Here is a 16,182-nt window from a genome sequence, read left to right as displayed (position 1 = left end):
GGATAGTTTGAATAAAGGTCTAGTTGTAGTCACCTCTTTACTCGGGACGAGTAAGGGTTCGGTTTGGGGATATTTGATGTGACTTATAATTGCGCACATTTAGTCCCCTAATTGAGCCCATTTTGCATACTATTATAACATTCCATAGCCATTTTATCCGTCAAATGCTTTCTATTTTGCTTTCCTAGTGCATTTCGTATGTTTTGTAGGAAAGAAGATAATTAGGCGGAAATTCCCGTCTCCCGTGCATATTTGGAAGCTTATTGATGATAATCGGTGAACTAGTGTGAAAGAAGAGGCAAGAACAAAGACCGACAACACAAGAATAAGGAGCATGCAAAAGGAGGAAAAGCAAGGGACAGTCTGAGGAAAAATCCGAGCGTCCCGAGCAGACGACGCTCGTCTCCCCCTCTCTTGATCCGAGCGTCTCGAGCAAAAGACGCTCGTCGCCTCATCTCACAATCCGAGCGTCTCCCTCCTTGGTCCGAGCGGATAGTGACTCTAGCGCGATATGCTCATCTCCTTGAAAGACTTGCATTTCTCCACTTCAGAACTTAGCATTGTTATTTACTAATTTATCCTTACTTAACCTAGTAATGCACTACTATAAATACCCCATTTGTAATAATTAAGGTGGAATCAAGCCTTCTTTTGGAGGCAACAACTCTTAGCTTAGATCAAGTTTCTTTAAATTATATTAAGCCTTCATTAGGAGTAGATTAGAATATATTACTCTTTAATCTTTCCACAAATCACACATTAATCTTTCCTTAATTATTGTTCAAGTTTATTATTGGGTAATTGAAGATTATTGGATTATTATTGGAGAATTGACAACTTTTCATCAATCAATCAAGTTTTATTCTATTATTCTTTGCTTTATTATTTAGAATCATCGTCATAGGTATAATTCTCTTTACCCTTGTTTAATTATTGTTAATCACTTTCATTTATTCATCCTGTTTTGCTTTGTTAATATGATTGACAACCTTATTAGCATGTTGAACTTGATAATGAGTGAGTAGTTTCCTAAGCTATGGTTAATGGGTAATTAGGGGAAACAAACATGGGGAATGATTCATGCTTAATCTAATATGTTTTCATAATTAATTTGCTTGCTTGTTGTGATTTCAACTTATGCACATGTTATGTTTGATGAAATGCTAAGCCTATGAATCCTTGCATTTTTTACTCATCACTTATCTTTTCAATGAGACTTGTAAGACATAAACCAACTCGAGTCTCATTAGACCATGCATATAGTTGAATAGGAAGGACTAAGTCGACTTGTAGGTGTTGTACAATCTAATCGATTCGGCTCCGGGACCCAAACCTCCTTAGGATTGTAAGATATACGCCAACTCGATCTCATCACAATAATAAGTGCTAGCTATATAATTAAGAACATGTTTGTATGATCAACTCCCATGAATCTCATATGACCCCATGACATCCTAATATCCTTTATTATTTGTCTACACCTTTACTTGCTTGTTTTACCTTGTTGCTTGCATTAGTTTAGAACACAACTACAAACCCAAATCAATTGTGACACTAGCATAAATTGAGATAGATAGACTAAGAATCCAAAACACACCGTCCCATGGATCAACCTCCACTTAACCACTAACTAGTTGTTTGTTGAGAAATATAAATGTGTTTGATTGGGAGACCCGACGACAATCTTCCTCGTCATGGGTTATGAGGAGGTTGGGACGGGTCCTCCCCCGCTTCAATATCAAGGAGGTAGGATTCTCGGCCGGGTTTGACTTTCATTTTGTTGGTATTTGGGAGCGGGATGGATTTCCGCTTTTAGATTTGCCAATACTCAAGGCCGTCAAAAGGGGTTGTCTTGATTCACTCAAGATATTTCATCAAGTAGTCTTTTGTTATGTAAGTCTCTCTGGGTAGCCAATTTATTCCGTAGAAGTCCACCGGTCGGTCCATGCTTTTGGCTATGCGGGTGATGATGCCACTCACATGTAGGGGAACCTTTTGCCCCGGAGAGTTGGCCAATTTGGCTAAGTGAAGGGCCATGTGATGAGCCACATTGATTTTGTAGGGCTTAGGTTTTGTGATTAAATATAAGCCTAAAATTTCAAGCTCAATATCCCTAAATACCCAAGGTTCATCGACGACAAAGACCGTGCACCTCATAAATCGGTGCCAAATCCTCATGGGTGCATTGTGGCATGAAGTTGTCGGCCTTTTCAAACCATTCCTATCATCCAAACCCGAAATATCCTTCCACGCCCGTGAAAAGTGGAGGGTGTCGGGTGCCTTGTGGGTAGTTTTCCAACCCGAAAATATTGGCAAGTCGGGCAAGGGAAATTGTATGGTCTCGATTCATGAGACGGAAGTGCAATTGGGCCACCATCCCGGTTTGTCTATCCTTATCAAGACATAAACTACTCAAGAATTCCCAAGCAATACGGGGGTAAGTCCTCTCATGCTTGTTATACATTCCTTTCATACCCACTCCACTAAACAACGCCTCCGTCTCCTTATCTAAACATAGGTTCCGCATAGAGGGGCGACAAATAAACTGAGTCAGGGTTAGGGGGCGTTGCTTGAAGAGTATAAATTTACCTTTTTGAGTTTATGTGACAAACTTAACCTCCGTAAGGTCGGGATCCGGGTTTGTATCATTAGCCGCCGCCTCGACTTGTTGTTGTTGTACCCTTGCGAGATCGCCCCTTGTCCTCTTTCTCGCAATAGATGAAGGATTGAAAGGTTAGTGGTGATGTAGGGTTGGTGGTTGGTTGAATGTTGAAGGTAAGGAGGGGATTTAATGGAGTATGGGTGTGTTAATAGAGGGAGAGTATGTTTAGAGACAGAGAAATTTCTGAAAAAAATGAGGAATTGATGTGTGTTTCGAGCTTTATTTAAGTTTCACGGGGCTCTGTGCCGGTGGGGACACCGGCTGCCGGTCCACCGGCAAAGGGCTCTTTCCTTAAATTCAAAAAATTTTAATTCTTTTTCAGAATTACAAACTCTCGCTGCCGGTGGGGGCCCCGGCTGCCGGTCCACCGACAGAGAGCTCCTCTCCTTCTCTTTTCTTCGTGTTTTCAGCAAATGACAGGTTTCCCTGCCGGCAGAGAACACTCCTTGCTTCATTTCTTCGTGATTTTTTCAATAATGGGATTCTATGCCGGTGAGCCGGCCTGCCGGCAGAGAATCATGGTCCTTCAATTTTTTCTTCATTTTTCCTCAATAGCTGGATTCCCTGTCGGTGGGCCGGCCTGCTGGCCTGCCGGCAGAGAATCTCTTCCTTTGAATTTTTTTCAGTTTGTTAAATGTGGGGGTGTTCCCTGCCGGTGAGCCGGCTGCTGGCCTCCCGGCAGAGATCCCCCCTCTTCTTGCTCCAACAAATTTTCCTCAAGTTGAAAAGCGCTCACTACCGGTGGGGGCACCGGTTGCCGGTCCACCGGCACAGGAGTACTATTAGTGAATTTTCAGCCCATTTCCTTCCTTTTCCTCTTCTTTCTTCTTCACTTTCTCCTTTTGCAAATAAACCCGACTCCTTCACATACCCATTTTCTCGTGTTTTCCACTTTCAAACCGACGCATCATGTCGGGAATTGGGCTAAGTGAAGGGTCCCATCACACAATCCAATATGTGCCAAGCACAATGTTTCCGAATTCTCTCATTGTCTAACTATATGCATGCTATATATAAGTGGTGGTTCTTGTGGAACTCCACCAAACCAAATAATTGTTCAAAACTTTTTACTAGTCTCTTCCTCGGGAAGTGGTTCCTCGAGGTAGAGCACTTCCATCAGACCCTTGTCATTGATGTGACCATTATTTGAGCATATTTAGTCCCCGAATTAGCCTCGTTCCTATGCTTTTTAGTGCATATTTGGATCATTTACTATCTTTAGTCCTTTGTTTTGCATATTCTTTGAGGTTTTGTTTCCTTGGTAGGAGAGGAGTGCAAACCTTGCATTTTCATGGCAAAATAGAGCTAAATTGATCGAATCTAATGACCAAGCATCAAAGAGAAGACAAGACTAGAAGGTCTTTGTACATATTATAGTAGATGGGCAATGATGAAGAAATCCTTGCATCCCCGACTAAATCCCGGAGGATTATTGGAAGAAAAGAGGAAGAAAAGAAGAAAAGAAAGGCTGGGACGAGATCCGCTCGTCCAGCCATAAAGACGCCCGTCCAACACTTCAAGAATCCGAGTGTCTTTGCCATAGGGACGCCCGTCCAAACACGCCCCAATCCGCTCGTCCAATCATCAATCCGCCCATCCAGCCACCCCAGAATCCGCCCGTCCCAACCCTTGGACGCTCGGATTGTCTTACAGGCCCATACGTCCTCTTCTTCCCTCCATGAAAGATGCGCATATTTGTGAAAGACCGGCAAAAAGGAGACTCGCATCTTTTATGAGAGGAGCGATTCCTCAAGGACTTAATCGTCATTTAAGCCCTTAGTAAACCCTAATTTGTGTACCTAATCCCCACTATAAATACCCCATTAGTCAAATTAGATTAATCATGTTCTTCTTATCAATCTTTAGTGTAGTTTATATCATTCTAATCTCTTCTTAATCTTGTAATCAACTTCTAATTAAATATTAATACAAATCTCATTTCCTTAATTTCTCTTTTGTTCATCTTTTATTTTGGGTAATTGAAGATTATTTGGGTTATTATTGGGAGATTGACAACCTTCCAATCATTCATCAAGTACTTCTATTATTCTTTGCTTTATTTTGGAATCATTATTAGGTATAATTCTCTTAATCCCTTTTTAATTATTGGTATTCATCTTCATTTATTCATCATGTTTTGCTTTGTTAATATGATTGACAACCTTGTTAACATGTCAAGCTTGATAATGAGTGAGTAGTTTCCTTAACTAGGATTAATGGGTAATTAGGGGAAACCAACATGGGAGATGATTCATGCTTAATTTAATATGATTTCATAATTTATTTGCTTGCTTGTTGTGATCTCAACTTATGCACATGTTATGTTTGATGAAATGCGAGCCTATGAATCCTTGCATTTTTGTACCCATCACTTACCTTTTCAATGAGACTTGTAAGACATAAACTAACTCGAGTCTCATTAGACCATGCATACAGTTGAGTAGGGAGGATTAAGTCGACGTGTAGGTGTTGTACAATATAATCGATTCGGCTCCAGGACCCAAACCTTCCTAGGATTGTAAGATATAAACCAACTCGATCCATCACAACAATAATTGCTTGCTTATAATTTGAGAATATGTTTGTATGATCAATTCCCATGAATCCCCTATGACCCCATGACACCCTAGTGCTTTTAATCAATTGTTTACATCTCATTTTAATCATCTTGCTTGTTTACTTTTATTGCTATTTAGTTTAGTGATCTTCTCATCTCAACCCAAATTGTGACACCCCTAGACACCGCTACTTGCAATCGAAAATCCTACATCAATTCTCGTCCCTTGGGATCCGACCTTTACTTGCCTCTTTACTAATAGTAGAGTTGTTTGTGAAGTTATAAATATTGTTTTGGTCTAGGTGCTCCTAACGACAAGTAACCGAAAATTAAGCTCCAAGTGAGTCCGACCAAAAATGGCGCCGTTGCCGGGGACGGTGTTAACTTGATTTGATTTTCTGAGATCGTTATTAGTTGTGTCTTTCTTTGCCTTGGGGAAGTAAAACACCTCAAGGTTTATTCTAATTGTTTTCGAGTTGCTTGATATTTTGCATGTCTAGAAGATCACACGGTAACTTGTTACCCATTGATCACGAAATTAAAAGGACTTTGACAACCGATAGAAGACTTGCTAGAGGTACTTTGAGAGGTATTGGTGAGGTTGTAGATATTCAAACAAATATTGAGTTCATCAACCCTTTTGCAAGAGAAGGTGAGGAGAACCCAACACCAAATCAATCACAAAATCAACCCACATTGCCTAAATTTTCATCACATTCCGTACCAACCGAGGAGAACCTACCCAATGGTACTCCCACACCACAAGACTTAACCGGAAATTTCATTGCTAAATCCGCATTTTTCCAATTAGTCGAGAGAAGCCAATTTGGGGGGATGCCTAGTGAAGACCCTCACTCTCACATGGAGACTTTTTGTGACTATTGTGATGCGATTTCACAAACCGGTGTGACTCAAGACCAAATTCGATGGGTCTTATTCCCTTTTTCTCTAATCGGCACCGCAAAACAATGGTTGAAGAGCCTTGATAAGGCTACTCTTGGAATTGACTCTTGGAAGAAGTTGGCACTAGCTTTCTACAAAAAATTCTACCCTCCGGAAAAGACTAACATGCTAAGAGCTCAAATTACGGGTTTTAAGCAAAGGGATGAAGAATCTTTGTATGAAGCTTGGGAGCGGTTCAAAGGAATTTGTCGCTCATGTCCTCATCATGGACTTAGCGAGTGGTTCTTGGTACAACAATTTTGGAATGGTCTTTATGAAGACTCAAGAAACATTCTCAACATGGGATCAAATGGTATGTTCTCCGAAGTTGACGATAATCAAACTTGGAACAAGATTGAGGAAATGGCGGTCCATAATTCACAATATAGTAGACCTTGCAAGGCTACTAGAGGAGGAAAGCATGAAGTGGACTCTATTACTCAATTGGGTGCTCAACTTAGTGCTCATATTGATACCAGTAACTTAAAGTTTGAAAAGGCTATGGCTAAACTTGAAGAAGCCTCAAAATCACCAAAGCATCATGTTAATGCCATGGTAGCATCTTCATCAATCCCAAGTGGGATATGTGAGAATTGTGGAACTTTGGGACATGACCAAAGTGAATGTAGGGGAACAAATGAACAAGTGGATGTTTTTCAAGCATACAAGAGTGGTACCCCTTATTCCAATTATTACAATGAAAACACCAAATTCCACCCAAATCTCTCATACAAAAGCTAAAATGTTCAAAACCCTCAACAAACATACACCCCACCTCCCATGAGAAACCAAAATCAAAGACCATTTTTCAACCAAAACCAAGGTTATCAAAATCAAACTCCATACAATCAACAAAATGACCAAGGTTTTGATGTTCAAAAAGCGGTCCTCCAAATGCAAAAGAATCAACAAGAAATTTTCACTCAAATGCAAAAAGATAGCCAAGCAAAGGACATCACCATCAACAACATCCTAGCCCACACAAAAATATTGGAAACTCATTTGACCCAACTAGCATCTTCAAACTCTCAAAGACAAAAGGGGCAATTACAACCTCAAAGTAATCCCCCAAGACATGAAACGGTTAGTGTCATTCACTTGAGGAGTGGTACGAGATATGAAGGACCAAAGAAGCAAGTTGAGGATGAAGTTGTTAAAGCTAGTGACAAAGAAGAAGTTGTGCGAAACTCTAAGGAAGATGAACCAACAAAAGAAGAAGTTTCAAAGAAAAGTGAAGAAAAGGCCAAGGAGAAGGAGCCCATTGTGATTAGACATCCATTCCCAAGTCGTCAAGCTAAGCCTAAGTTTGATTATCAACTTGGAAAATTTATGGAAATTGTGAAGAATTTGAAAGTCTCGATTCCTTTCACGGAATTAATCAATCACGTGCCGGCCTATGCAAAGTACATGAAGGACATCCTTACGAGAAAGAAGTCGATCCGGAAGCTTGAAACTATCGCCTTCACTAAGGTGAGTAGTGCAATCCTTCAAGGGAGTTCACCTCCGAAACTTAAAGACCCGGGAAGCTTCTCAATACCGTGTACCATTGGCGACACCACGATCAACAAGGCTTTGTGTGATCTAGGAGCAAGCGTGAGTGTTATGCCGTATTCGGTTAGTAAAAGGCTAGGGATGGGAGATCTTAAATGTACCAACATCACACTCCAAATAGCCGATAGATCGACGAAGACATCGTTAGGGATATGGGAAGATGTTCCCATGAGAATCGGCAAATTCTTCATCCCGGTGGACTTTGTCATTGTTGACATGGAAGAAGACTCCAATATTTCTGATCATCCTCGGTAGACCTTTCTTGCACACCGCGGGTGTGGTGATTGATGTGAAGCACGGAGAGCTTACTCTAGAAGTGGGAGACGAGACCATAACTTTCAATCTTGACAAGACCATGAGAGCTCCTCGTTTGCATGAACCATGCTTAATGGTTGATCACTATAGCCGGAAGGATGATAGGAAGAAGTCGGAATTCCAATGGAAAAAGAAAGTTGATGATGCTCCATTAAATGAGCAAGGGAATAGCAAAAAAGAGAACTTGAAAAGCTCACCCATGACAAGTGAAGAGGATGGCCTCATTGGCCAAAACAAGAAAGAAGGAGAGTTGTCTCTATCAACTCAAGAAATTTTTAATGGTCAAGTAGACGAAGTTTGCGGTCTTTGGGATGATGAGTTCGAAGGGATATTCAATCCCTACATTGGTAATGCTATGAACCAAGACCATCATGGAGAACAAAAAGTGCAAAGATCTATTAAGGATCTTTATCATGACAATGAACAAGCTTTCGACTACTTCTTCAAGGTGTTGAGTAACATCAACAGCACCTTGAACATGCCCCCTTGACATCTCACATTGGATGAGAGTTTGGTGGAGTCCTCCCTAAACCACCATTTGTAAATATTCTAACTCCCTAACTTGCATTTCAATTTTTACATTGCATTTTTTGTCATTTTTGGACTTATGTTTTTGTGCCTTGATCAAGATATTCATCATTTTGAGAGAAGTGAGGGAGGGACTTATGATTTTATTGATGTGTAGTGCTTTGACTTAGTGTGGGGATAGCAATTGCCTAGGCTATTTGTGCCTTTGTAGTGCCCCCACAATGAAGAACACGAGAATTGAAGAATGAAAATGTTACGGGTTATGCAGTACCCACGGATGGACCTGAATCCGTGTGGACAAGGAAGAATCCGTGCGGCCAAAGGGGAATCCGCTCGTCGTCAAGGAATCCGAGCGTCCAAGATACAATCCGCTCGTCTGGCAGAGCTGTAGAATTCAAAAAAATGGTCTGTCACAGAATCTGAGCGTCTCAACAGAGAATCTGCACGTCTGATTCTGGACGCTCGTCTTACAGAGAAGACGCTCGTCTTTCTGTTGTTGATTTTTAAAGTATCTCCCTGTAACAGAATCCGAGCGTCCATCCAGGAATCCGCTCATCTCAAATTGAAAAATCCGCTCGTCTTTGATGAAAGACGCTCGTCCTGTGGGGTCATTTCCTGAGGCAAAACACGAAGAATCCGAGCGTCCCAGCCCTTGGTCCGCTCGTCCCCTGCTGCAGTTTTAAAAATAACGGGTCTTTTAAACCCTTTTTCCCTCATTCATTTTCATTTCTTCTACAATCAAACACTAACCACTACCCAAAAACCCTCATCCTCTACATCAACAAAACCACATTTCCTCAACCAAATTCAACAAAATCAAATCCAGACTTCCTCACAACAATAATTAATCACTCCTTTTGCAACAACAATTGATTTAAACACCAAAATCTTCAATCTTTGAGTCGATTTTTAAGATACAAAGCAACATTCTTTCATCTTAAATCGATTTGGGCATAACTAAAAATTGAAGATTTCAACCTTTCATTGGTGTAATCAAGAATGGCAAGAACCAAAAGAGGTAACAAGGCACCCCCAAAGAAGACACTTTCAAAAAGACAACAAACTCTTCAAGCAAAACAATTGTCAAAGGCATTGGTAGTCCATGAGGCAAGGTTGGAAGTTCAACAAGGTCCCTCTATGGAAGCTACAACATCAACAACTCCGGTCATTGAGCAATTATCCAATTATCCGGAGGTAATTTTCACTTCCGACTCTCATAGGGATAAATTTGTTCTCTTTGCTAAGAAGACCATTATGCCTACAAAATTTATTTGTGAAGATGCTTTGACAAAGTTGGGTGTTCTTGAACAAACCAAAACCTTATTTGAGGCTATGGGATTGGGTAAATTGTTTACCATGAAAGAATTGACATACCCCTCCCTCACCTTGGAATTTTTGAGTTCCTTGAAACTCACAAGGGTGGAAACTAGAACCCACATCGAGTTTCGTCTTGCAAATGTTGATAGACGCATCACTTATAGCGACTTGAGTAATATTTTAGGCCTTAGAGATACTCCAAAATATACAAAGATCCCCGACAAGTATGACCCCGCTCCTCTTTGGGAGGCAATTTCCGGAAAGAAATTTGTGCGCTTTCATGATTGTCGTGCTCTATTTGTCCACCATCCAGGCATTAGAGTGTGGCATAAGGTCATTGGGAATACTTTGATAGCAAGAAATGGCACTAATCATCTTACCAAGCTCGATTGTGTTCTTCTTGAGTCGGCCTTGAACATAGGAAGGGCATATACTAAGCCATATAATGCTCTAAGGCTTTTGGTTGAACGATGGCTTAATGTCGATTGTGGTAAAGAGGGCAACGCTTTCATTGTGAATGGAGGACTAGTTACCCATTTGGCCACGCACTTTAACCCAAATTTCAACAAAGACAACACTTATGTGGCGGTTAAAGGAGGTCATCTCATTGACATGGACACCATGATTCACAAGTTTAAGTGGGTCAAGCATGATTCTCTTGACACCAAATATGGGTGGTTAACCAATGAAGCTAGATCCTTCACCTTGCCTTCAAAGATTTTCCGGTTGAGTGTTCACCGACCAAACTACCTTCTTCCACTCTCCGAGGAGACCGAGTACATTATTCAACAACAAAGAGGCGGGATTGACGAGCCCTCCTCCTCCATTGTCACGCCACCCTACCCATTTGAGTATCATGAGTTCAAACCCAAGGATGTTGAGGTAGGAAATGATTACATGACTCTACTCATGAGGGAAATTCACAAACAAGCTTACAATGATAGAGTGGATGCTTACAAGGCCCAATATCCGCCCCTCCTACAACTAGCTAGGAAAGGACTTCTTGATCCATCATGTCCTTTGCCTAGTTGGGCGGATAGGGAAGTTTTCTTTCCTAACACCTCTAGTGGTGGAAGACCGGGTGGAGAGGAGAATGTTGATGAAGAAGGTGAAGAAGAAGAGGTTCACGAAAGTGTTCAAGAAGGAGAAGCTCGAGAAGAGGAAGAAGAAAGTGAGGAAGAGCAAGTAAGTGAAAGTGGGAGTGGAGATGATTTCACATCTATGGAGGAATATGATGATAATGATGATATGATGGAGGATTAGCAAACCTTGGAGGCTCCTACATCCTTTCACCCCTCTTATGGTTTGTCTACTTCTTTTGTTTTCTTTATTTTATTTTGATCATTTGTTTGTGGAGTCCTAGGAACATGGAGGACTAGCACCTTGGCTCCATTAAGGTGTTCATTTTTATTGTTCCCAACTTGTAAAATCAAAAATGACAATTTGTAGTTTCATGCATTGCATTCCATGTGCATGAACTACCCCGAAATTCAAGACGTTAGAAATAATGTCTATTTTAGTTTGGGGAAGTCCATGCATATCCATCGGGAGCTAATTTAAATTATGCTCTCCGCCATAACAAAAACACATGCATCATGTAGTGTTGCTTAGTATAGTTTACATTTAGTTTAGAAATCATGCATCATGCTTGCATAATTTCCTATCGTATTGGCCATTGAGGACAATGCCCATACTAGTGTGGGGATGGGAAATTCTAACTTGACTTTTATTCAAAAATCCACAAAAATCAAAAATTTCGAAAAATCCAAAAAAAATTGAAAAATTGAAAAAAATCAAAAACATGTTCATTTCCTTTTTAGTGTTGTCTTGTATATATTGTTGTATATATTGTGTTTGTTCATCCTTATTCACAATGATTGACTACGCCACATCCGAGACATGAGGATATTGAAAACCGCATGGTATGATCTTTCCAATCTCTTTTTTCATCTTTATGTTAATGACTACGTGGCTTTATTTTTATTGATGCGGTAAAAAAAATGTGAATTTAGGACTTGCATTTAGATTATTTGGCATACTAGTTGGTAGAAGCACATGCACTAGGATGTATATACATTAGTTGTATCATGGCATGTAGTTTGCATGTTAGAAAAATTTTGTGAAACCGTCTACTTGGGAAGCTTGACAACTGTATATAGGCCCTAGTAGATGCTTTTTCTTCTTAGGACTTTGCTTGTTAGAATACTTGTAAAACACCCTAGGATGTGTCATGCTACTATCGTTTGCCCCATGGATTAAGGCCTAGTCAAGAGTATCTTGTGGTGTGATAACTCCTTGGCTACCGTTTATTCCAAGGTGACCCTTCAAACCATGCAACCATCATTCATCCATGTTCTACCACATTTTTGTCATCAAAGGGAATGGGCACAAAAAGAAATTGTTCAAATTTGAGTTCAAGAAATGAAACGAAAAGAAAAGAAAAAAGTTTGCAAAATGCATCAAAAGAAAAGAAGAGTAACAAAAATGAAAACTCCTATGCTTCAAACATAAGCACCCTCACTACATATGGGGTGAATTTGAAAATGTTCAAAAGAAAATGCAAAAAGTTAAAAAATTGTCAAGTGTTGAAAATGCCAAAAATTAAAAGAAATGGCAAGAAATTGTTCTCAAATGTTATATGCCATAAGAAATTGGGGGGAAAAACAACAACAAAAGCAAACTCCCAAATGAAACTCAAATTCTATCGATCCCTTTATCCATCGTATCCACTTTTGTGCATGGTAGAGAGGGGACGACCCTTCTTCTTGTCTAGGCAAGAAGGGGAATTCCGCGATCCTCCAGTGATTCTAACGCCGTAGGGAGTCTACTCTGGACAAAAGCATTTAACGATTGAGGACAAAGGTACCCTAGCTTGACACAACTTGGAGGTGATTTATTGGTATCCTTCTAGGCTTAGTAGTTTGAATAAATTGCATCTATGAAGGAGTGTGTACCCTTGAATTGCTTCCCCTTTAGATAATTTCCGCCACTTAGATGAGAAAAGTGGCTATTCTTTTGTAGATGTATCCATTACTTGTTTTTGTGTGCTTTAATGTTTGGATGTGTCGCCATTTTGGCAAGACCCACCTTGCCTTGCAAGAAGGCATCCTACCTCATGGTTGTCTTGTTGTGAGTTGAAGGGGCGGAGTGAGACCCGCTAATTGTCTCATGTCGGCTATATTAGTAGGATAGTTTAAATAAGGGTCCTAGTTTTGTCACCTCTTTACTCGGGACGAGCAAAGGTTCGGTTTGGGGATATTTGATGTGACCATTATTTGATCATATTTAGTCCCCAAATTAGCCTCGTTCATATGCTTTTTATTGCATATTTGGATAATTTACTATCTTTAGTCCTTTGTTTTGCGTATTCTTTGAGGTTTTCTTTCCTTGGTAGGAGAGGAGTGCAAACCTTGCATTTTCATGGCAAAATAGAGCTAAATTGATCGAATCTAATGACCAGGCATCAAAGAGAAGACAAGACTAGAAGGCCTTTGTACATATTATAGTAAATGGGCAATGATAAATAAATACTTGCATCCCCGACTAAATCCCGGAGGATTATTGGAAGAAGAGAGGAAGAAAAGAAGAAAAGAAAGGCTGGGACGAGATCCGCTCGTCCAGCCATAAAGATGCCCGTCCAACACTTCAAGAATCCGAGCGTCTTTGCCATAGGGACGCCCGTCCAAACACGCCCCAATCCGCTCGTCCAAGCATCAATCCGCCCGTCCAGCCACCCCAGAATCCGCCCGTCCCGACCCTTTGACGCTCGGATTGTCTTACAGGCCCATACGTCCTCTTCTTCCCTCCATGAAAGATGCGCATATTTGTGAAAGATCGGATAAAAGGAGACTCGCATCTTTTCTGAGAGGAGCGATTCCTCAGGGACTTAATCGTCATTTACGCCCTTAGTAAACCCTAATTTGTGTACCTAATCCCCACTATAAATACCCCATTAGTCTAATTAGATTAATCATGTTCTTCTTATCAATCTTTAGTGTATTTTATATCATTCTAATCTCTTCTTAATCTTGTAATCAACTTCTAATCAAATATTAATACAAATCTAATTTCCTTAATTTCTCTTTTGTACATCTTTTATTTTGGGTAATTGAAGATTATTTGGGTTATTATTGGGAGATTGACAACCTTCCAATCATTCATCAAGTACTTCTATTATTCTTTGATTTATTTTGGAATCATTATTAGGTATAATTCTCTTAATCCCTTTTTAATTATTGTTATTCATCTTCATTTATTCATCATGTTTTGCTTTGTTAATATGATTGACAACCTTGTTAACATGTCAAGCTTGATAATGAGTGAGTAGTTTCCTTAACTAGGGTTAATGGGTAATTAGGGGAAACCAACATGGGAAATGATTCATGCTTAATTTAATATGTTTTCATAATTTATTTGCTTGCTTGTTGTGATCACAACTTATGCACATGTTATGTTTGATGAAATGTGAGCCTATGAATCCTTGCATTTTTTACCCATCACTTACCTTTTCAATGAGACTTGTAAGACATAAACCAACTCGAGTCTCATTAGACCATGCATATAGTTGAGTAGGGAGGATTAAGTCGACTTGTAGGTGTTGTACAATCTAATCGATTCCGCTCCGGGACCCAAACCTTCCTAGGATTGTAAGATATAAACCAACTCGATCCATCACAACAATAATTGCGTGCTTATAATTTGAGAATATGTTTGTATGATCAATTCCCATGAATCCCCTATGACCCCATGAAACCCTAGTGCTTTTAATCAATTGTTTACATCTCATTTTAATCACCTTGCTTGTTTACTTTTATTGCTATTTAGTTTAGTGATCTTCTCATCTCAACCCAAATTGTGACACCCCTAGACACCGCTACTTGCAATCGAAAATCCTACATCAATACCCGTTCCTTGGGATCCGATCTTTACTTGCCTCTTTACTAATAGTAGAGTTGTTTGTGAAGTTATAAATATTGTTTTGGTCTAGGTGCTCCTAACGACAAGTAACCGAAAATTAAGCTCCAAGTGAGTCCGACCAGTCATCTCCGTCGTAGTAACACTTCACTCGTTGCCCATTAACTTTGAAGGTTCCTCCTTCCTCACTCCAAAGTTCAAAGGTTCCGTAAGTAGATATTTCCATCATCTTGAAAGGTCCCGACCACCTCGATCGTAGCTTACCCGGGAACACTTTCACCTTGGAATTGAAAACGAGAACAAGGTCTCCTACACCGATATCTTTCTTCACAATTTTGGCATCAAGCCATTTCTTTGTTTGATCCTTGTAAATTTTGAAGCTCTCATAAGCTTCCAACCTCAATTCTTCTAGTTCATTCATTTGAAGGAATCGAACTTCTCCGGCGGCATCAAAGTAAAAATTTATTTCATTGAGAGCCCACTCAGCCTTGTGCTCTAGCTCAACGAGCAAATGACATGCTTTGCCATACACAAGCTTGTAGGGTGTGGTGCCAAGAGGTGTTTTGTACGCCGTTCTCAATGCCCATAATACATCCGGGAGCTTTTGGGACCAATCTTTCCGGCTCTTGCTAGTCACCTTCTCAAAGATAGCTTTAATTTGGCGGTTAGAAACCCCCACTTGCCCCCTAGTTTGAGGGTGGTAGGCATGGGCAGTTTTATGCCGCATTCCGTGTGACTATAGCAATGCCTTGAAGGTGCTCTTCCGAAAATGGGAGCCACCATCACTTATCACAACTCGTGGAGTTCCGAACCGGGGGAAGATTTTGCTCTTTAACATCTTCATCACAACCTTGGAGTCATTGGTTGGTGATGCAACCGCCTCTGTCCACTTCGAAACATAGTCCACGGCGACCAAAATGTATTCATTGCCGCCTGAGTTGGGAAATGGTCCCATAAAGTCTATACCCCAACAATCGAATAGCTCAATTTCGAGGACGTTGTTAAGGGGCATCTCATTCCTCTTTCCGATGTTGCCGGTGCGTTAACACGCATCACATGATTTTACCAAGTAGTGAATATCTTTGAACATAGAGGGCCAATAGAATCCGCCTTGGAGGATCTTGGCAATGGTTCTTGAAGTGGCCAAGTGTCCTCCATAGGCCAAATTGTGTACTCGATCAAGAATTTCTATGCCCTCTTCTCTAGACACGCACCTCCGGAACATCCCATCCCTACACTTACGGAACAAGTGGGGATCATTCCAAAAATATGTCTTGGCATCATGCCTCAATTTCCTCCTCTCTCTTGGTTCAAGCACATCCGGTATAAACCCATTTACCAAGTAGTTAGCAAGCTCCGCAAACCATGGAGTTATGGTGCTAACTCCCATGAGATT

At 40.5% G+C, this 16,182-nt stretch overlaps 1 non-coding gene across 1 annotated transcript; it reads right to left on the bottom strand.

Annotated features, from left to right (window-relative positions):
* Positions 1–6,287: 6,287 nt before the first annotated feature.
* LOC141593454 (small nucleolar RNA R71) lies at positions 6,288–6,394 on the bottom strand. Its single transcript, XR_012521535.1, has one exon. It is a non-coding gene; the product is annotated as a small nucleolar RNA R71 (small nucleolar RNA).
* Positions 6,395–16,182: the final 9,788 nt, after the last annotated feature.

This window comes from Silene latifolia, chromosome 7, assembly GCF_048544455.1.
Source record: "Silene latifolia isolate original U9 population chromosome 7, ASM4854445v1, whole genome shotgun sequence".
NCBI lineage: Eukaryota > Viridiplantae > Streptophyta > Magnoliopsida > Caryophyllales > Caryophyllaceae > Silene > Silene latifolia.
This window is presented reverse-complemented; position numbering and strand designations above follow the sequence as displayed.